This window comes from Schistocerca americana, chromosome 4 (assembly GCF_021461395.2).
Source record: "Schistocerca americana isolate TAMUIC-IGC-003095 chromosome 4, iqSchAmer2.1, whole genome shotgun sequence".
Lineage (NCBI taxonomy): Eukaryota > Metazoa > Arthropoda > Insecta > Orthoptera > Acrididae > Schistocerca > Schistocerca americana.
In genome coordinates, this window is record NC_060122.1 from 599,805,625 (window position 1) to 599,827,097 (window position 21,473).

The following is a 21,473-nucleotide window of genomic DNA, read 5'->3' on the forward strand; positions in this document are numbered from 1 at the left end:
TAACGGTACTCCATCTCACTTCAAAGGAAGCCATTGCATAGATAATGGTGAAACTCTTTATGTGTATGGTGTAGGGTAGAACTTGCAGTCCACTGGGGGGGCGGGGGGGGGGGGGGCTGTGTTCGCTGCCATATTGGCGGGTGACCTTGAGCAGGACTTAGCCGCAGCACGAGGCGCCTCGCGGATCGCGCTATAGTTTTAACTAAGCGCGATCTGCTGGAAAGACCCGTTCCCGGTGCCGCCATTGTGGTTTATCGGGGTGCTACTTCGTGCCGCGCCCAGCGAGCTTCTAATTATCAGCAGGAAGTGTGACGTATGGCGCAGCCCTTATCAGTACATGCAGTCAGTTACTGCTTGTTTATACGCTTTCAGTTCATTTGTATTATCTAGCTGCTGCATTTATTTTAAGACGAGACAACTGCATGTTTTACGCAGCCATGCTGCGTTCTTATTGATTACTAATATTATTATTATATTATTTATTATTTCTTCATGAGTTCCGACTCCTGGGGAGGTAGGTGGGTTTATTTTCTTATCTATTAAATACTACTACACATTGATCTTGCCAAAAGCCGAGAAGCGATTCTTCTTAGTGTTTTAGCTCTCTGGTGCACTCTGTTATGCTCTCTGGGGCACTCTGGGATGTTCTCTGGTGCACTCTGGGATGTTCTCTTTCTCTCACTCTGATGCTTTGTGTTGATTCTCTGATTATGTATCCCTTATTTTTAGATCCTTTATCTCTTATTTTTAATTTTATTGTTCACTATAAAGTTGTGAAGCATCCTTATCTATCTCGTGAGATTTTTTTAAAAAAAAAAAGTATTAGTGCAGAGGACAAATGTAAAGATGTAGAGGCATATATCACTAGGGGTAAAATAGATACTGCCTGCAGAAAATTAACGACACCTTTGGAAAAAAAGAGAACCACTTGTATGAATGTCAAGAGCTCGGATGGAGAACTAGTTCTGAGCAAAGAAGGGAAAACAGAAAGGTGGAAGGAGTATATAGAGGGACTATAAAAGGGTGATGTTCTTGAGAACAATATTAAAGAATGGAAGAGAATGTAAATGAAGATGAAATAGGAGATATGATACTGCATGAAGAGTTTGACAGAGCACTGAAAGACCTATGTTGAAAGAAGGTCATGGGAGTACACAACATTCCATTAGAACTACTTGGGAGAGCCAAGTCTAACAAAACTCTACCATCTAATGAGCAAGATGTATGAGACAGGCGTAATACCCTCAGACTTCGAGAAGAAGATAATAATTACAATCCCAAAGAAAGCAGGCATTGACAGGTGTGAAAATTATCGAACTATCAGTTTAATAAGTCACAGCTACAAAATATTACCATGAATTCCTTACAGACGAGTGGAAAAACTGGTAGAAGCCAACCTTGGGGAAGACCAGCTTGGATTCCCTAGAAATTTTGGAACAAATGAGGCAATACTGACCCTACGACTTATCGTAGAAGATAAATTGAGGAAAGGCAAACCTACGTTTCTCACATTTGTAGACTTAGATAAAGCTTTTGACAATGTTGACTGTAATACTCTCTTTCAAATTCTGAAGGTGGCAGGGGTAAAATACAGGGAACGAAAGGCTATGTACAATTTGTACAGAAGCCAGATGTCACTTATAAGAGTAGAGGGGCATGAAAGGGAAGCAGTGGTTGGGAAGGGAGTGGGACAGGGTTGTAGCCTATCCCCAATGTTATTCAATCTGTATATTGAGCAAGCAGTAAAGGAAACAAAAAAAAAAAAAAATTTGGAGTAGGAATTAAAACCCATGGAGAAGAAATAAAAACCTGGAGGTTTGCCGATGACATTGTAATTCTGTCAGAGAAAACAAAAGACCTGGAAGAGAAGTTGAACGGAGTGGACAGTGTCTTGAAAGGGGGATATGAGATGAACATCAACAAAAGCAAAATGAGGATAATGGAATGTAGTTGAATTAAATCAGGTGATGCTGAGGGAATTAGATTAGGAAATGAGACACTTAAAGTAGTAAAGGAGTTTTGCTATTTGGGGAGCAAAATAATGGATGATAGTCGAAGTAGAGAGGATATAAAATGTAGACTGGCAATGGCAAGGAAAGCATTTCTGAAGAAGAGAAATTTGTTAACATCGAGTATAGATTTAAGTGTCAGGAAGTCATTTCTGAAAGTATTTGTATGGAGTGTAGCCATGTATGGAAGTGAAACATGGACAATAACTAGTTTGGACAAGAAGAGAATATAAGCTTTCGAAATGTGATGCTACAAAAGAATGCTGAAGATTAGATGGGTAGATCACATAACTAATGAGGAGGTACTGAATAGGATTGGGGAGAATAGGAATTTGTGGCATAACTTGACTAGAAGAAGGGATCAGTTGATAGGACGTGTTCTAAGGCATCAACGGATCACCAATTTAGTATTGGAGGGCAGCGTGGATGGTAAAAATTGTAGAGGGAGACCAAGAGATGAATACACTAAGCAGATTCAGAAGGATGCAGGTTGCAGTAGGTACTTGGAGATGAAGCAGCTTGCACAGGCATGGAGAGCTGCATCAAACCAGTCTCTGGACTGAAAATGACAACAACAACAAGACAAAAAATGAGCGAACAGGGAAATAAGTAAACAGAAGAATACATATGAGCATGAGTGAGTGGTAGACTAAATATCGTTATCAGAACCGAGCTTCCATTGTATCTGAAATGCCTAGGGCAAAATCAGCTGCTACAACCACCTTTGCCACTCGTAAGCTGTATCTGATGATGTTAACCTGGTAGAAGATGGATAGGAGAACAAGTTGGATGTAAGTGGGTAAATAGTGTAATGTCTGGAGCTGTGTAGAAGAGGCCTATACACATCTGTGAATTTTGAACGGTAGTTGGTAGGTGGTAGTTGTAGTTGATATGGCTTATTATGGACTGGAACCACATGACACTTTAATATTTGGTCATCATAACTTTTCTAGTGTTTTGCATTTATCTAAACTTAACCTTTGAGGAGAAATGTCTATGTATAAAGTGCAACAACCAGAAATAACATTGTCTTGTACCACTCTGTTGTTGCTTTAAAATTGTGAGTCCATACCTATTCCTTCATTATTGCTTCAGCTGACACACTGCTAAGTTGTGCTGTCATATGTCCAAGTGAACAGCAGCAATATAAGGAGTGAGTTAGGAGAGAAAAAAATTTACTATTCATGCAAGAAAATGAAGCAGATTCCTAGCCAGTGGCTCAACCCCACAGTGAGGCAGTTGTCTACGAGATAGTTAGCAGTCAGATAAGCTGTTGGCTGTTATGTGATGCAACTGTGCTGCCTAATGCTTCGCATCTGTCATTACTGTGGGGTAACATTTGTGTGGAGCATCGGAATGATACAATGAAAGTTTATTTTATTACTTTTAGTTACCTCATATAAGTTATTTTATTGTTGTTTAATTAAAGTAAGATTAAACTGTAATTTTGCTCATACATGTTTACCTTGGTAACATAAAGACCACTATTTTTTACTTGTGTGAAAAGTACTCCCTGCATCCACTCGTGTTACAAAAATCAATGTGCCTGCTTGGGGGTTGACTACCGTTTAGTCTCCCATATTAGCAATATGTATACATACACCAGACTGCTCTGCAATTTCACACTTAATTGCCCAGCAGAGTGGGCATCAAACCACCTTCAGACTGTTTCTTTACCACTCCACTCTCAAATAGCATACAGGAAAAACAAACACATAATTTTTTCTGTGCGAGCACTGATTTCTCTTGTTTCATCACAGTGATCATTTCTCTCTATGTAGGTGGGCATCAACACAATATTTTCACATATGGAGGAGAAAATTGGTGATTGAAATTTCATGAAAAGATTTCACTGCCACAAAAAGCCACCTTTTTTTTCTAACTGCCACCCCAGTCCACATATGATATTGGTGACACCCACTCTCCCGAATTTCTTGATAATATAAAATGAACTCCCCTTCTTTTGCTGTTCTTCGATCTTTTTCAATGTCCTCCGTGATTCCTGTCTGGCATGGTTCCCATATTGCGCAGCAGTGCTTTGGAATGGGATAGATAAGCAATGGGCAAGCAGTCTCTTTAGTTGATCTGTTTTATCTCTTAAGTGTTTAGCCAATAAAGTACAGTTTTTGCCCCCCCCCCCCTCCCCCCTCCAACATTGTGCATGTGATCACTTGTATTCAAGTTGTTCATAATTGTAATCCCTAGGTCTTTAGTAGTATTGAAAGCCTTTAAATGTGTGGAATTTATTGTGTAATTGAAGTTTTAACAAATTCCTTTCAGTACTCGTGTGGATAATCTCTCACTTTCTGTTGTGTAGAGCCAATTGCCACCTTTTGCCTCATACTGATATATTGTCTAAATCATTTTGCAATTGGTTTTGATCTTCTAATGACATTAATGGATGCTTAATGACAGTGTCATCTGCAAACAATCTAGGAGAGCTTCTCAAATTGTCTCCTAAATTGTCTATGTGGATTAGGAACAGCAGAGGGCCTAGAACAATTCTTTGGGGACTGCCGGATATCACTTCTGTTTTACTGGATGACTTTCCATCAGTTACTGTCAACTGTGACCTTTTTAACAGAAAATGATGAATCCAGACAAACAACTGAGATGGTACTTCATAGGCATGCAATTTAATTAGAAGCTGCTTGTGAGGAACGGCCTCAAAAGTCGTATGCAAATTAGAAATATGCCATTAATGTCAGATCCTTCTTCGATAGCACTTATTACTTTATGTGAATAAAGAGCCAGTTGTGTTTCACAAGAATGATGTTTTCTTAATCTGTGCTGACAACATGTCAGTAGACGATTTTATTGAGGTAATTCATAAGTTCAGATACAGTGTGGGACTGCTAAAAGGAGAGGTTGATTCAGTAGGCAGACCTGAATGAATGTGGAGAACACTCTTTTAATAATCACCAACATACAAATGAACATTCAATTCCACAACCTCAAAAGAGCACAACAAATTTTTTTTAACAAAGACAAGGCAATTATATAAAAGATATACTTGTTATTTGTTGGTAGCTAGGCTGCCACACCAGCAGCCCCTGTCCCCATCCATTTTTTTAACTGGTATTTGATCACACATCTGGCTCGCGTCCTTGTCAGCATAAATTCCTCTGTGCCTGCTTATGAGTCCTGTGTCTGGTGTTTGAGCTGCAGTCGCCCATCTTGACTGTCAATCATGTGTAGACTGCTGAAATAATACTGCCCAGAAGTGTAAGGGTGGTGGCCATCACCCCCTTTGCCTCCATATCGAAATGTGCCAGTTTAAGCCACGCAGTTCACACAACCGCCTCACATCTGTTCCAGTGAATTTTGAAGGTGTATGGTTCATGTTGCATTACTTTGAATGGTACTATGTAAGGAGGTGATTGTGGGGGGTGAGCAGAGTCGTCGTGAAGCCACATGTTGAACGAGCTGAACGGGTCCTCCTCAGTCTGTTCCAGCACATTTTGAAGGTGTGTGGCCCCTGTTGCACTACTTTGAATGGACTATGTAAGGAGGCGATTGTGGGGGCGAGCAGAGTTGTCATGAAGCCACATGTCGAATGAGCTGAACAGGTCCTTGTGGACAAAAATGAGTTAGTCCCTGTGAGGCCTGGGAACCATTGGTTGAAGCAACTTAGACCCGTGGTCTGACACAGACCCGTGGTTGCAGGGAACTGTCTTCCAAATTCAGAAATCGGCGGTATTGAAGGCGTACCTGTCGGCTTGTCAGAGATCATTTCAGCTGATAGACATAATGCTTCACCATAATTCAGCTGTGCTGGTATATATTCCATGCTTTTCTTGAAGTCTGACTGCAACGCTAACAATACAGTCAATAGAGTCTCTGTCCATGTAACTTCATTACACATCAGTGCCGCCTTCAGTTTGCAGTGGAATCTTCCCACCACCCTGTTGCTGGGTGGGTGATAACTCGTATGAATGTGGATGCAGTTGCTAAGGCAAAGTAACTCCTGGAATAATGTGGCCTCAGTCTGTTGACCTCAGTTGTTTGTTATTGTTTGGGGCATGCCAAATCTTGCAGTCTAACAGCTGAGTAGTATCCTTGACATAGTTGCAGTGGTGGCGGTTGGTTGGTTGATTTGGGGGAGGGGAGGAAACAGCAACGTCATCAGTCCCATCAGCTTAGGGAAGGAAGGGGAAGGAAGTTGCCATGCTCTTCAAAGGAGCTATCCTGGCATTTATCTGAAGCGATTTAGGGAAATTATGGAAAACCTAAATCAGGATGGCTGGACACGGGTTTGAACCATCATCCTCCCGAATGTTAGTTCAGTGTTCTAACCACTGTGCCATCTCCCTCGGTACGGTGATGTGAGATCAGCGATGGGGAAAGCCTGAGGCCATCTTGTGAAACAGTCCGAAATGGTAGCTAAATAACAGCAGCTGTCCGAGCATGATAGCAGCCCACCCAGTCAACACGGATGTGTGCAACCCGTGCTGTAGGTGGAACATGCGTGCCCACTTTGCAATTCTGGTAGCAATCACACTGCTGTTCCCATTTACAACAGTCTTTACTGATTGCAGACCAGACACCTTTTTTGGCAGCAGGCGTGTAGTGGTCCATATTCCTTGTTGCAACAGTCTGCACCGAAAAAGCTGAGTATGAAAACCCGTATCATCCTAAGCAAAACATCTTACCACAAGGTTAAAGTACTGATGGTGTCTTCAGTTACTTCAGGTTTGAACTGGATAGTTCATGCCCCTGTAGGGCACATTGCACTGGGTCAAGTGCTTGTACATGGGCAATTTTGTCCCATTATACAGTTCCCGTGCTTTCAGAACATCTTGACAGGCAGGCGGCAACTATGTTTTTACTGCCGCCTATGTGTGTATGTTGTGAATTGTGAGCCAGATGCCTAATCAACCTTGGAGGACTGTCTGGCATTCCTTTCTTGAATAGAGCCATGATTGGCTTGTGATCTGTATTAATCATGAAGTTTCTTCCCTTGACTGAATCCCTGAAGTGTCAGACTGCTGCATACACTGCGTAATGCTCCTTTTCAGTAATACTCTAAGACCTTTGCATGTCTGCGAATAGCTGGGAAAAGAAAGCTGAAGATTGCCAAGCACCCTCAACAAATTGCTGTGTTACCTCCCCCGTGGCCACTTGACTTGCGTCAGCAATGAGAGCTGCAGGCATCTTAAGCTGTGGATGTGCCAGCAGAACTGCCTGCACCGCATCTTTCTTCACTTTCTTGAATGCTCTTATATGTTCGAGATTACAAGATGCCTTTTTTGAGCCCACTGTGTGTTAACCTTTTAGCAGTTTTGTTACTGTTGCCAGTGATGATGTGGTTTGAAGTAAATGCCGCTGACCGTAGTTTAGCATTCCGAGGAATGTTCTTAGATCTTTGAATGTTTTTCACCAGGGAACATTTTGAATGGCTGTTATGTATTCTGCAAGCAGTGAGAACTTTCTGCTGACACCTTAGAACTGAGGAATTTCATGCTGGCCTGGCTGAAAACACATTTATCTTTGTTGAATATGGCACTGGCATCTTGTAGGCAGTTTATTTACTGTAGAGACTTTTGTTTGTCTCGAGACTGCGAAAAACTAGAGTGGTGTCCATATAACAGAATATTTAGTAGAGTCCATGGAGCACTTGGCGAATGAAATGGTGCCATGTTTGGGCAGAGTTTTTCAATCCGTATGCCATATAATAATATTTAAATTACCCAAGGGGTGTGGTGATTGCTGTCTTGATTGTGTAAGATGGTGCCACGTGAATTAGGGAGTATGGGCAGCTGCAATCAGTAATGGAGAATATTGTTGCGCCTGCCACTGACTTGTTTGTCCATAACATGTGGTGTAGGATATCAATCTGGAGTCATTCCAGAACTTAGTACCCAGCAGTCGTTTCACAGCCTCGATGTTATGCAAGAACCGTTGCCTAGTTTTTGACATAAAAGAAATGCTTAGGAATTCATTGAGATTAAGGCACCACACTTCATTGTGACTAGCCATTACAACTATTGCCTTTTTGAGTTGCCCCTCTTGACATACACGATGAAGTTGAAATAGTGCAAAAATTCTGCTCCCAGGGTGGGCTCGGTGATGTTTGCTATCAAGAAGCTCCATACTAAGTGTTCTTCTATACCGAAATCTGAGACCATATTCCTTCTGCTGTATGCTGTAATTGTTGAATTATTCATGGGTGTTAAATGGAGATGTGCCGCCATGATGTCTGGGTGAAACAAGTCTCTCGGCAACATACTAATATCAGACCCTGTGTCAACCAAAAAGCCCTTCTGACTGTCTATCCATTTTGAACAGTTGTATGGAAATATTCTGAGACAGTTATAAATATGACTCTCAGATATTGCCCTTCATATTCAGAATTACTCTTTGATGGATTGTGACATTAGGATCGTGACCCTTTGAAGCTAAAACTCTCGCATCTGTGTGTGGCTGAAATCCAGTGTCACTGGGTGTGCATTATCTCCCTGCCAGGGACGGGCTCAAACTCCTCTGTTGCTGCTGTAATTGAACTCAGGGACATGTGCCAATTAGAACAGTTGGGTGTGAATGAAGAATGTTGATCTGACTTTTCCACTGCAGACATCTTCCTGTACATCTGTATGTGCACTATGGAAAATATTGTTTGTAAACAAGCCCTGTGGATCCACTGTGGTAGCTGCAGCAGAGGGGGATAGGAGAGGGTGAATCTCTGATGGAACCAGCACCAGAGAGTCTTATCCTTCCTTAACCTCTCGTCGCACTGTTTGCTGCCTTGCCTTTTCAACTGCTGGAATCTGTGCCTGATACATGCTGCTTGTTTTTCAGGGATGCCACTTGCCTGGCCAGAATCAGAATGCTTTCTGCTAGCTGCTCAAAAGCAGAAGCTGGTGGTTCTGTCCCCCTTATGTCTGCTTCGGGGCTGTTGCTCATGTCTGTTTCCGGAATGCTCAGTTTGGGTCCTCCAGCTGAAATAATGCCATCAACAGAGGTGTCAAATTTCAATTCTTAGCATGCCGCCATAGCCCCAGCTTTTTCTGCTAACACTTGAAGAGGGTTATCTTTGTCCCCGGCCATAGTTATCCTTATATTTTCTGGTAGCCTCTTAAGCCAAAGCACGCATAAGGACTTTTCCAGCAGTAAATTCGGCTCTCCTGGCAAACAAATTTTACACAGAAGTTGACAGTGTGACTTGTTACCCAAGCCTTCGTAGGTAATTAACCTCTGTAATCTGTTTTCTTGTATAGGGGTGAAGTATTCAATTAAGTAGTTCTTAAGCACAGCATCAACAGCCTTGTTTGTGATTTGCTGAGGTGTGCTGTGATGCATTGGAATGGCATGGTGTCATTGTGAATGTCATGCTGCCAAATTCTCCCCACATGCAAGAACCAAAGTTCAAGTCTGTATGCCCAGAACATTGGCAATCTTACATGCTGTGCAGCCATAACTTGTGCTGGAGACTTTTGAAGTTGCCATTATACGGCCTTGAAAGGATCTGATCCTGCGGTTTGCAGTGGGAGCTGAACATTGCCACTGTCCTTGTGTTTTACCCTACCATTGCCTGTTGGAGTCGTCAGTTTTTTAATTCAAAGTCGGGCCAACACTGTAGGAATGCTAAATGGAGAGGTAGATCCAGTAACATTCGACTGCACAATTTCAAAAGATACCAGAAAAACAAAGACAAAGTAATTTATAAAAATATACTCCTCTTCACTGTTGCAATCACTTAGTTGCCACCAAAGGAGGCGGCGTAGTGATTAGAACACTGGACTCGCATTTGGGAGGATGACGGTTCAAACATGAGTCCGGCCATCCTGATTTAGTTTTTCTGTGAGTTCCCTAAACCACTTCAGGCAAATGCCGGGATGGTTCCTTTGAAAGGGCACTGCCGACTTCCTTCCCCAGCCTTCCCTAATCCGATGGGACCGATGACCTCGTTGTTTGGTCCCTTCCCCCAAATCAACCAAACAGCGGGTGCTGATAACCTCATTGTTGTGCGCCCTAAAACACTAATCATCATCATCATCATCATCCCCAAATCAACCAACCAACCAACATATTTGTCAATCACTATATCACTACAACAGTACATGTTCCAAATCCTACTGGAAGTCGACATCCGTGATAAGGGACTGTAATTTAATGGTTTAATTCTGTTTACTTTCTCGTGTCTTGGCATGACATGTGCAACTTTCCAACCCTTACTTATGCACCTTTCATGGAGCATAACTGAAAAGGAAATTTACTTCATGTACCTTTAGCTGCAAGAAAGGCAAAAATTTTACCAATAGTAAACAGAAATAAAGCTTATGTTATTTCCAATACAGCGATGTGGTGTTAAAAACTGCACATTCTCAATATAATGAAAATTTGACTGCAATTTGTTATGAAACGAAGGAATCATAAATATCTGTATTGCTAAGCAAACTCTACATAGAAAACTGAACATTTTGAAAAATAGTCACCACTCATTTGTCATTATTATCTCTGCATTTTGTGGTTAGGGCTTCATGTACAATACATTTCCGTGTTTTGTTTTTATTGTTTAGTGCACTGTGCAACTTCTAGTTCTGTAACTCATTGGGAATAATGTCTCTTTCGGTACACAGAGATGAGGCTGCCATTAATGAGAGGCTGAAAGTGGAAATGAATAATGCTCACCCACCAACTGCATGAACACATTTTCCTCAACAATAGCTGCTGTCCCAGATAAGCTTCCTGCTATCTCTCGAAAGATTTACTGTGCCCCTTGAGAAGGAAAGGATGGAACTGTGATGTAGGCTTTGTATCATGGGTAGAGAGATATTAGGAAAATAAAACACTCCAGCAGTACAGTATTAAACCAGAAATCAACATTATGATGAAAATAAAATTTTGTTACTCGACAATAATGCCAGACATGCTGACACATTGATAATTGTTGAATTTGTTTGTTGTTGTTGTTGTTGTCAGTCCTGAGACTGGTTTGATGCAGCTCTCCATGCTGCTCTATCCTGTGCAAGCTTCTTCATCTCCCCGTACTTACTGCAACCTACATCCTTCTGAATCTGCTTAGTATATTCATCTCTTGGTCTCCCTCTACGATTTTTACCCTCCACGCTGCCCTCCAGTGCTAAATTTGTGATCCCTTGATGCCTTAGAAAATGTCCTACCAACCGGTCCCTTCTTCTTGTCAAGTTGTGCCACAAACTCCTCTTCTCCCCAATTCTATTCCATACCTCCTCATTATGTGATCTACCCATCTAATCTTCAGCACTCTTCTGTAGCAGCACATTTCGAAAGCTTCTATTCTCTTCTTGTCCAAACTATTTATCGTCCGTGTTTCACTTCCATACATGGCTACACTCCATACAAATACTTTCAGAAATGACTTCCTGACACTTAAATCTATACTCGATGTTAACAAATTTCTCTTCTTCAGAAACGCTTTCCTTGCCATTGCCAGTCTACATTTTACATCCTCTCTACTTCGACCAACATCGGTTATTTTGCTCCCCAAATAGCAGAACTCCTTTACTACTTTAAGTGTCCCATTTCCTAATCTAATTCCCACAGCATCACCCGACTTAATTCGACTACATACCATTATCCTCGTTTTGCTTTTGTTGGTGTTCATTTTATATCCTCCTTTCAAGACACTGTCCATTCCGTTCAACAGTTCTTCCAATCCTTTGCTGTCTCTGACAGAATTACAATGTCATCGGCGAACCTCAACGTTTTTATTTCTTCTCCGTGGACTTTAATACCTACTCCAAATTTTTCTTTTGTTTCCTTTACTGCTTGCTCAATATACAGATTGAATAACATCGGGGACAGGCTACAACCCTGTCTCACTCCGTTACCAACCACTGCTTCCCTTTCATGCCTCTCGACTCTTATAACTGCCATCTGGTTTCTGTACAAATTGTAAACAGACTTTCGCTCCCTGTATTTTACCCCTGCCACCTTTAGAACTTGAAAGAGAGTATTCCAGTCAACATTGTCAAAAGCTTTCTCTAAGTCTACAAATGCTAGAAATGTAGGTTTGCCTTTCCTTAATCTATTTTCTAAGATAAGTCGTAGAGTCAGTATTGCCTCACGTGTTCCAACATTTCTACGGAATCCAAACTGATCTTGCCCAAGGTTGGCTTCTACTAGTTTTTCCATTCGTCTGTAAAGAATTCGTGATAGTATTTTGCAGCTGTGACTTATTATACTGATAGTTTGGTAATTTTCACATCTGTCAACACCTGATTTCTTTGGGATTGTGATTATTATATTCTTCTTGAAGTCTGAGGGTATTTCGCCTGTCTCATACATCTTGCTCACCAGATGGTAGAGTTTTGTCAGGACTGGCTCTCCCAAGGCCGGCAGTAGTTCTAATGGAATATTGTCTACTCCCGGGGCCTTGTTTCGACTCAGGTCTTTCAGTGCTCTGTCAAACTCTTCACGCAGTATCGTATCTCCCATTTCATCTTCATCTACATCCTCTTCCATTCCCATAATATTGTTCTCGAGTACATTGCCCTTGTATAGATCCTCTATATACTCCTTCCACCTTTCTTCTTTCCCTTCTTTGCTTAGAACTGGGTTTCCATCTGAGCTCTTGATATTCATACAGGTGGCTCTCTTTTCTCCAAAGGTCTCTCTAATTTTCCTGTAGGCAGTATCTATCTTACCCCTAGTGAGAAAAGCCTCTACATCCTTACATTTGTCCTCTAGCCATCCCTGCATAATCATTTTGCACTTCCTGTCGATCTCATTTTTGAGACGTTTGTATTCCTTTTTGCCTGCTTCATTTACTGTGTTTTTATATTTTCTTCTTTCATCAATTAAATTCAATATTTCTTCTGTTACCTAAGGATTTCTACTAGCCCTCGTCTTTTTACCTACTTGATCGTCTGCTGCCTTCACTATTTCATCCCTCAGAGCTACCCATTCTTCTTCTACTGTATTTCTTTCCCCCATTCCTGTCAATTGTTCCCTTATGCTCTCCCCAAAACTCTGTACAACCTCTGGTTTAGTCAGTTTATCCAGGTCCCATTTCCTTAAATTCCCACCTTTTTGCAGTTTCTTCATTTTTAATCTACAGTTCATAACCAATAGATTGTGGTCAGAGTCCACACCTGCCCCTGGAAATGCCTTACTATTTAAAACCTGGTTCCTAAATCTCTGTCTTACAATTATATAAACTATCTGATACCTTCTAGTTTGTTAGTGATTTCAAATAGTGATAGAAAATGTTGTCCCTATAAGTAAACAATCAAAAGTTAGATACATCACAAACAGGCGTAGTTTAATAAATGTATAATCAGATTTTTGTAAGTCATTAACTGACTAAAGATTAGTAGTTCTTTTGGTTATGATAGTGGTTGCTAACTGCCATGTTTAAATCACTGCTGAATTGAAAGGACCTTTCTCAAGGTAATTTTATAATTAGGTGATGATTAGAGACACATTTCCTAACACATTCAAATGTGTATGCAGTAATAGTGCCAGTTTAAACAGAAGGCAAACAAATCACCTCTCATTGCAGACCAATTTACTCCTTTTAATATTCTCAAAAATATTTTAGTAAGTGCCTACTGAAGAATAGTGGCTAATTTTGTGAGCAGAACTTATTAATTTTCTGTCGGATATTGAAACAAATAGAATATATAGTGCCCTAATAATCAATTTACTTTAGAATGTGGCTAGTAGGGGTCATCAACGTGGAAATACAGTTCCAAAAAAGTGGTAAACTCAGTGTCAAACTTTACAATTATTAGTACGAGGAATGTGGCACAAGTTAATGGCCAGTATCACTGCTGAAATGTTGGTACAGTTGCGAGAGAGATATTATTTCTGCATGAAAAATTGGCAAACGTTTGTATGCCATACCTAGTTCTAGTAAAGTTTCAAATCATAACGTAGCTCTCGCTGATTTATACAAGATGGGCAGGAAGATCACAGTGTTGATACAACTAGAAGTAGTCATGAACAGCGCCATCTGCAGATGATGCTTTTAAAATGTGCCCTTGGTCACACAAGACTGATTGGTAACAGAGTGGAAGATGGCTCTTGCGTCACTATTGCAGCGGAGCCACCATCTGGCGGCTGGTCCCTGCAACACTGTACTGTTAGAATTCTCATAGTGTTAGCAGTGCTATTTTGTGCCATAACTTTGTACATGTAAACGCCATTGGCAGGTACATAAATTACAGACTTATAGTTCTCTATGTCAGTAAGAATGGCAGCCATAGAGCAATTAGTGTTACTGGTGTTTATGTTGTTAAGGGGTATGAACAGCATCAGATGCTGAACGATTGCCGTGAAAGCTATGGAGATGCTGCATACTCATATGAGACAGCATTATCAGCATCTGACAGAGTTTGTAATGGGCTTCATTGTGTGTCTTAATTTGGCCAGCTGGTCAAATTGTGCAATATCCAGATTTGTGGGGCATTCAGATGTGGCAGTGGCCTGTCATTGGACTGCATTGAAATGTGAGGGCAGGCATACTAGTTGCTAAGGTTCCATTTGGCCACCATGAGAGGATCACAGTATTGTGCACCAAGCACTTTGTAATCCTTCACATTTGTGCCTGCCATCCGAGAACAAGTAATAGACTCCCTGCAACATTCTGGGTCATCCTGCACCATTGGTTGGAGCAGCAGCCAGACTAAGTAATTAAATTGCATACATTAGCTGCTGTTAACAACAAACACAAACCGTTGTGCGTGGAATGATGCTGTGACTGGGAAGCATGGATTGCTGATGAATGGCATTACATTGTGTTCAACAACTGATTGCTGTTCTGCACTTCTCTGGATAACCATCGTTGGGTTGTATGGAGACAAGCTGGAGAGACGACTCACTCTTACAATATTTTAGAGCGGTACAGTGGTGTTACGCCTTGCACATTATTGTGGGGAGGGGGCAGGGAGGTGTCAGCTGTGACTATTAGTAGTGATTGAGGGAACTCTGATGGCACAACAGTGTGTCACAAACTTCCTACATCCTCATGTGTTACCTCTCAAGCAACAGTATCGTGGAGCCATTTTTCAACAGGACAACAGTTGTTCACACATGGGACATGTCTCTCTGAACTGTCTGCATGATGTTGAAGTGCTCCTGTGGCCAGTAATGGCCCCAGATCTGTACCCGATAGAAAGTGTGGGACCAACTCGCATGTCAATTCCATTTCTGTGCCAGTACCCTAAATATCAAGGGCCAGTTACAGCATTTGTAGGCCAGCTTGCCTTAGGAGAGGATACAATGGCTTTATGACACTCTTTCCAACCGAATGAGTGTGTGCGACATCATACTGATAAGTGGGTTCATACTGCCGAGTTCTAATATTTGTCTCAGTTTTGTAATAACTGCAGTAACATCACATGTCCTCTTAACCTGTGAAGTTTCATTACATTTCTTTCTCCCCTTCTTGATGCTTCGTTTTTTGGCCAGGCAGTGTGATACCAGCCGACTGACGAATTGACTTGTGGACAGGCCCATTCTTTGCGCATTATTAAGCTGTGGAAATTGAAGATAATCTTATGAATTATATTTGTTATATATATCACCCCCCTCCCCTCCCGGGGCCCCATAGTCCTTTTGTGGGTATGTGTGTGGCACACATGGGGCCCCGAGCTATTGCAGTCTTCTTTCCCTTCCAGGCTGCATTGCCATCCCTGTTCCTCTCCCTCCCTATCCTTGCTCCTTTGTCCCTGCCCCGTTTTCCCTCTTAGTGGACTACTTTATGTCGACCTGGCTATCGTCCTGGCTTTGTTTTGGTCTGTGCTATTGTTTAGTTTACTGTTCCCATCTCCTTTTCAGTGTTTTTGGTCCCTTTGGGGTTTGACCTCCATTTCCAAAATTCTCCGTTCAGTGTGAGCCATTTGGGGATGAAATCCCTACCTAGCATCCATGGTGCAGGTTCCTCTCCCCCTCCCCTCCCCTTTCTCTTTGCACCCTGGCCCCCTCCTGCTGGGTCACCAGCAGGGTAGCCAGTCTGTGTGGTGGGGCTGTTAAGTACCCACTTGGAGCTGTTAACGCCTCGTGTATGCCCAGGAGTCGATGCTCATCACTTTGGGGCACCAGAACTCCCGGAAATGGCTGCTGTGCCAGGCAGCTCTCGCTGTGGCTGATTGGCACCCATGGGGCGAGCCCCTGAGCGGAGTGGGTGGTACTAGGGCGGACACCTTGCGCATGAAGCGACAAAAGCTTCACCATCTTGGTCATTCTGTGGCCATCTCTAAGAGTGATAGCAGACGTGACACTCCTTCTTCTGATCCTTCGGCCTTCCCCTCCCTGGCCACTCACTGGGAGGAGGGTCAGGCTTCCCGGCTTGGGTTGAAACCTTTCCCTTGGTACCTGGTTTGTACTAGGATGGATGGTGGAAGTTTTGCCACCACCAAGCCTTTGTTTTTCATGGAGACGATTGAAAATAAGTATGGCAAAGTTGAATCGATAAGTAAAATGCAGTCCGATGCTTTGCTCATAAAGACATCTTCTACTGCCCAATCTGACGCCCTGCATGCTTGTGACCATCTCGGTGAAGTCCCAGTCTCTGTCACGCCCTACCAATCTTTGAACATGGTACAGGGCATTATTTTCCACTGGGATCTTTTTCTCCAAACTGATGAGGAGCTCCGTGATAACCTCGAGCAAAGAGGAGTTCGTTTTATTCGCCGTGTGCAGCGAGGCCCTCCAAACAATTGCACTGCTACGGGCGCCTTTATCCTGGCCCTTGAGGAGAATGTCCTCCCAGAGAAGGTCAAGGTAATGGTCTATCGGTGTGATGTAGAACCTTTTATTCCACCACTGATGAGATGCTTTAAATGCGTCCAGTTTGGACACATGTTTTCCCACTGCACCACTGATCCCTCTGCAGTGACTGTGAGTGTCCCCTCCATGGGGGAGTGCCTGTGCTCCCCCGCCAGTGTGTATAAATTGTTGTGGACAGCATTCTCAATGTTCACCTGCATGCCCGGTGTTTGTGATAGAAAGGATTCAAGAGTACAAAACCTTAGATCGGCTCACTTACACTGAGGCTCATCGAAAGTATGACCGGCCCCATCCCATGTCTATGACTTCTACTTTTGCTTCAGTTACATCCATTCCCCCTCCTACCCCCTCCTCTTCCTAGCCCCACCCCATTCGCCCCATGCCTTCTGCCTCCTCCTCACTCACCCACTCTCCCTCCCCCTCCCCATCAGTACCCATACCTACCCCTTTGGGTGCTGCTCCCCCGCCAGAGGAGTGCTCCCCTTCTTTGGCGGCCCCCAGTACTGGAGTTCCCTGCCGGGACTCCTCTTCCTGGCATCCCCCTGAAAGGCGATATGCTGCTCCACATTGGCAGCGTGATCCGCTGCCAGTGGCTGCCAAGATTGCCTGGTGTAATTGTGTGCCCGCCCTTGCTGAAGCCTGCCCTTCTCTTTCTTCCCAAGAGAAGAAGCAGAAATGCAAGAACAAGGGCAAGGCCCCTCTGGTACCCCGTGAGGTGCAGCATTCCCCTCCTCCAGCCATTGAATCAACATAGTCTGACCCCACCTATATGGATATTACCATATCCTTATTGGTAACAGATGGCGACTCGGCGGCGTGACCAACTCAGATCCATTTGCTTCTCATTTGGACTCTGGCTTGAGAATCCTCCAGTGAAATTGTAATGGATATTTGCGTTACCTTCCAGAGATGCAGCCCCTTCTTTCCTTCTACTCTGCTGCTTGTATTGCGCCACAGGAGACCCATTTTGTAAATTCTTACTCACCTGCCCTTCGTGGGTTCCACACTTTCTGTCGGAACCAAACTGGCACCTTGCGGTATTCTGGTGGTGTTTGCAGCTTGGCCTGCAAGGACATTGTTAGTAAATGGGTTCCCCTCCGTACCACTCTGGAAGCCATTGCTGTTGGGGTCCATCTGGCCACTCCAATCACAATCTGTAATCTCTACCTCCCACCTGACAGGCTCGCCCACATCCCTTGCTCTAACCACACTTCTTCAACAACTCCCTTCTCCCTTCCTGCCACTAGGGGACTTTAATCCCCACAACCCTCTTTGGGTAGTCATACAACTACTGCCCTGGGCAGGACAGTTGAAGCTATTCTGGCAGGGCTTGACCTCTGTTTACTAAACACAGGCACTCCCACACACTTTAGTGTGGCGCACGGCACTTTCTCTACCATTGACCTCTCCATCTGCAGTCCCGGCCTTCTTCTCTCCATTCAGTGGGGTGTCCACCATGACTTATGTGACAGCGACCATTACCTGATTGTTTTGACCTTCCTTCAGTGTCTCTCGCTCCGTCACCCTCCCAAGTGGGCCATATATCTAAGGCTGATTGGGGTGCCTTCTCCTCTGCTCCCATCCCCCCTGTACTGCTACACGACGATGTTGATGAATCTACACAGACTTTTTGACTGCCACCATCCTTTCAGCAGCTGTTTCAGCAATCCCTTCTTCCTCAGGTTCCCCCTGTTGGAAGATAGTCCATTGGTGGACTCCGGAAATTGCTGCAGCCATAACAGACTGCTGCCGTGCTCTTCAACACTTCAAGCGGCACCCTTCTACTGCTCTTCTTCTGGCCTTTAAATGACTCTATGCCTGGGACAGCTACCTAATCAGATTTCAGAATGGATTTACTGGGAACAATATGTAGCTGCCATAGGACCATACACCCCCTCTTCAGAAGTCTGGGCGAAACTCAGGCAAATTTTTGGCCACCCTCCTCCCACTGGGGTTGCAGGAATTTCTGTGCGTTGTGTTGTCCTTACCAATCCGGACTTTGTAGCAGAAAATTTCTCTCAACACTTTGCTCAAGCTTCAGCATTGGCTCAGCATCCACCCATGTTCCTTCTCCTGAAAAAGTGCTCAGAACGACTGACTTTATCTTTTGTTTCTCGCTGCTCGGAGCCCTATAATATCCCATTCAGCGAGTGGGAATTCGCCAGTACCCTCGCCTTTTGTCCCGACATGGCCCCTGGACCGGATCAGATACATAACCAAATGCTTCAACACTTATCAGTGGCTGGCCTCCATCGTATACTGACCCTCTTCAACCGTCTGTGGAGTGAGGGATTCTTTCCTACCCAGTGACAGGAAAGCATTGTTCCGGTGTTGAAGCCAGGGAAGCCACCTCTTCAGTTGGATAGCTACCATCCAATTAACCTTACCAACACCCTCCGCAAGCCCCTTGAATGCATGGTGAGTCGGCGGCTGTTTTGGATCCTTGAATCCCGCGACCTTTTGTCATTGACTCAAAGTGGTTTTCGCTGTGGCCGCTCTATGTTGGATAACTTGGTCCACCTGGAGTCTGCTATCTGGTCAGCTTTTGCCCATCGGCAACACCTCCTTGTGGTCTTCTTTGATCCGCATAAGGCCTATGACACCACCTGGTGCCACAACATCCTCACCACCCTTCATGAATGGGGCCTATGTGGCACTCTGCCCATTTTTATGCGTAACTTGCTTTCTTGTCACTCTTTCCGGATCCAAGTTGGCTCCTCCTACAGCACTCCCCATCAGCAAGGAAATGGGGTTCCACAGGGTTCCGTGCTGAGCATCCCTCTCTTTCTCATAGCCATTAATGGTCTGGTGACAGCTGTTGGGCCGACAGTGTCCCCCTCTTTGTATGCTGACGATTTTTGTATCTATGTCGCTTCCTCCGTAATGGGCACTGCAGAACGCCGTCTACAGGGGGCAATCTGCCGGGCGCTCTCATGGGCTCTCTCCCATTGCTTTCAGTTTTCGGCGGCCAAGTTGTTTGTCATGCATTTCTGCCGTCGCCGTACAGTCCATCCCCATCTGGACCTGTTCCTTGATGGCCAGCCCCTTGAGGTGGTGGACACCCATCGCTTCTTGGGTTTGGTCTTTGATGCCCGGTTGACATGGCTCTCTCATCTTCACCAGCTGAAGAGGACGTGCTGGTCCCATCTCAGTGTTCTTAGGTGTCTGTGCAATACCACCTGGGGTGCAGACCGCTCTGTTCTCCTGCAATTGTATCAAGTGCTGGTCCAATCTCGTTTAGACTATGGTTCTGCGTCGCCTTTGACGTTGCAGATACTAGACCCCATCCATCACTGCGGGGTCCGACTTGCAACTGGTGCCTTCTGGACTAGCCCTGTGACCAGCCTTCTCGCAGAGGCGGGTATTCCACCACTGCGAGTTTTGCGCCAACAACAGCTGATATCTTATGCGCTCCGCATTTGCTGCACCCCAAAGCACGCTAAGTATGGTCTTTATCCAGACACGGAGATCAACCTGCTGCAGCGGCGACCACGATGTGGGCTTACCGTGGCTGTCAGCATTCAGTCGCTCTTTTCTGAGCTCCAGAAATTCCCTTCACCGCCTCTTTTCGCTGCTCACGCATGTACCCCTCCATGGTGCGTCTCTCAGCCACAGCTCTGTCTTGATCTTTCAATCGCTTCAAAGGATTCTGTCCCTCCGACGGCTCTTCACCACCAGTTCTACTGTCTCCTCCATTCCTTTCAGGGTTGAGAAGTGATCTATATGGATGGCTCCGTGGTTGCTAGCCGCACTTGTTTTGCTTACACCTCTGCGCGATGCACGGAACTTTGTTTCTTGCCAGATGGCTGTAGTGTTTTTATTGCAGAATTGGTAGCCATCTTGTGCGCCTGGACCATATCCGCTCATGCTCAGGACTATCCTTCAATATCTGTAGTGACTCATTGAGCAGCTTGCACGCTATTGGCCAGTGCTTCCCTCGCCACCCTTGGTCATCACTATCCAGGACTCCCTTTCTCTCCTTGCTCAACGTGGATGCTTGGTGGTTTTCATTTAGATCCTGGGTCATGTTGGGATCCCTGGCAATGAACTTGCCGACCGACTGGCTCAATTAGCTACTACCAGGCTGTCTCTTGTTATTGGCATTCCACAAATAGACCTTCACTCGGCATTACGTCATCAGGTTTTGGGCCTTTGGGATGCAGAATGGCACACTCTTTCTTTGCCGAACAACCTCAGGGTGATTAAGGATTCTACAACTGCATGGTGGTCCTCCTTACGGGCCTCTCGTAAGGCCTCTGTTGTCCTACGCCGCCTCCGCATCGGCCATACTTGGCTGACTCATGGTTATCTCCTCTGTCGTGAGGACCCCCCCCCCCCCCCCTCTCTGTTGTTTTGGATCGATGTTGACTGTAGCTCACATCTCATTGGACTGCCCCAACTTAGTCGCCCTGCGACGGACTTTTGGCTTTCCAGACTCGCTACCCCTGGTGTTGGCTGACACGACCTCAGCGGCTGATCTCATTTTACGTTTTATTCGTGATGGGGGTTTTTATCGCTTTATTTAATGTAGGGACCTTCCACCTTATCGGTGAGTGGAGGGGATGGCAGGCCCTCTTGCTGCCTCCTTCGCCCCGACTGGATTGGCTTCAACTGGGCTTGGTGGTTCACCCCGGCCTTCTGCTTTTCCACTCCTTTCCTTATGGGGTCTGTTATGTCTTGAGCGTTTCTCTTATCTCCTGTGCTTTTTCCTTCATGTCCCTGTCATTAGTCACTTTCACTGATGACCGC

General features: G+C 44.4%; 1 protein-coding gene across 4 annotated transcripts in view; it reads left to right on the forward strand.

The window, feature by feature from the left end:
* The window catches only part of LOC124613480 (tubulin epsilon chain-like), a 159,145-nt gene that overhangs the window by 6,962 nt on the left and 130,710 nt on the right, over nucleotides 1–21,473 (forward strand). The window lies entirely within an intron of this gene.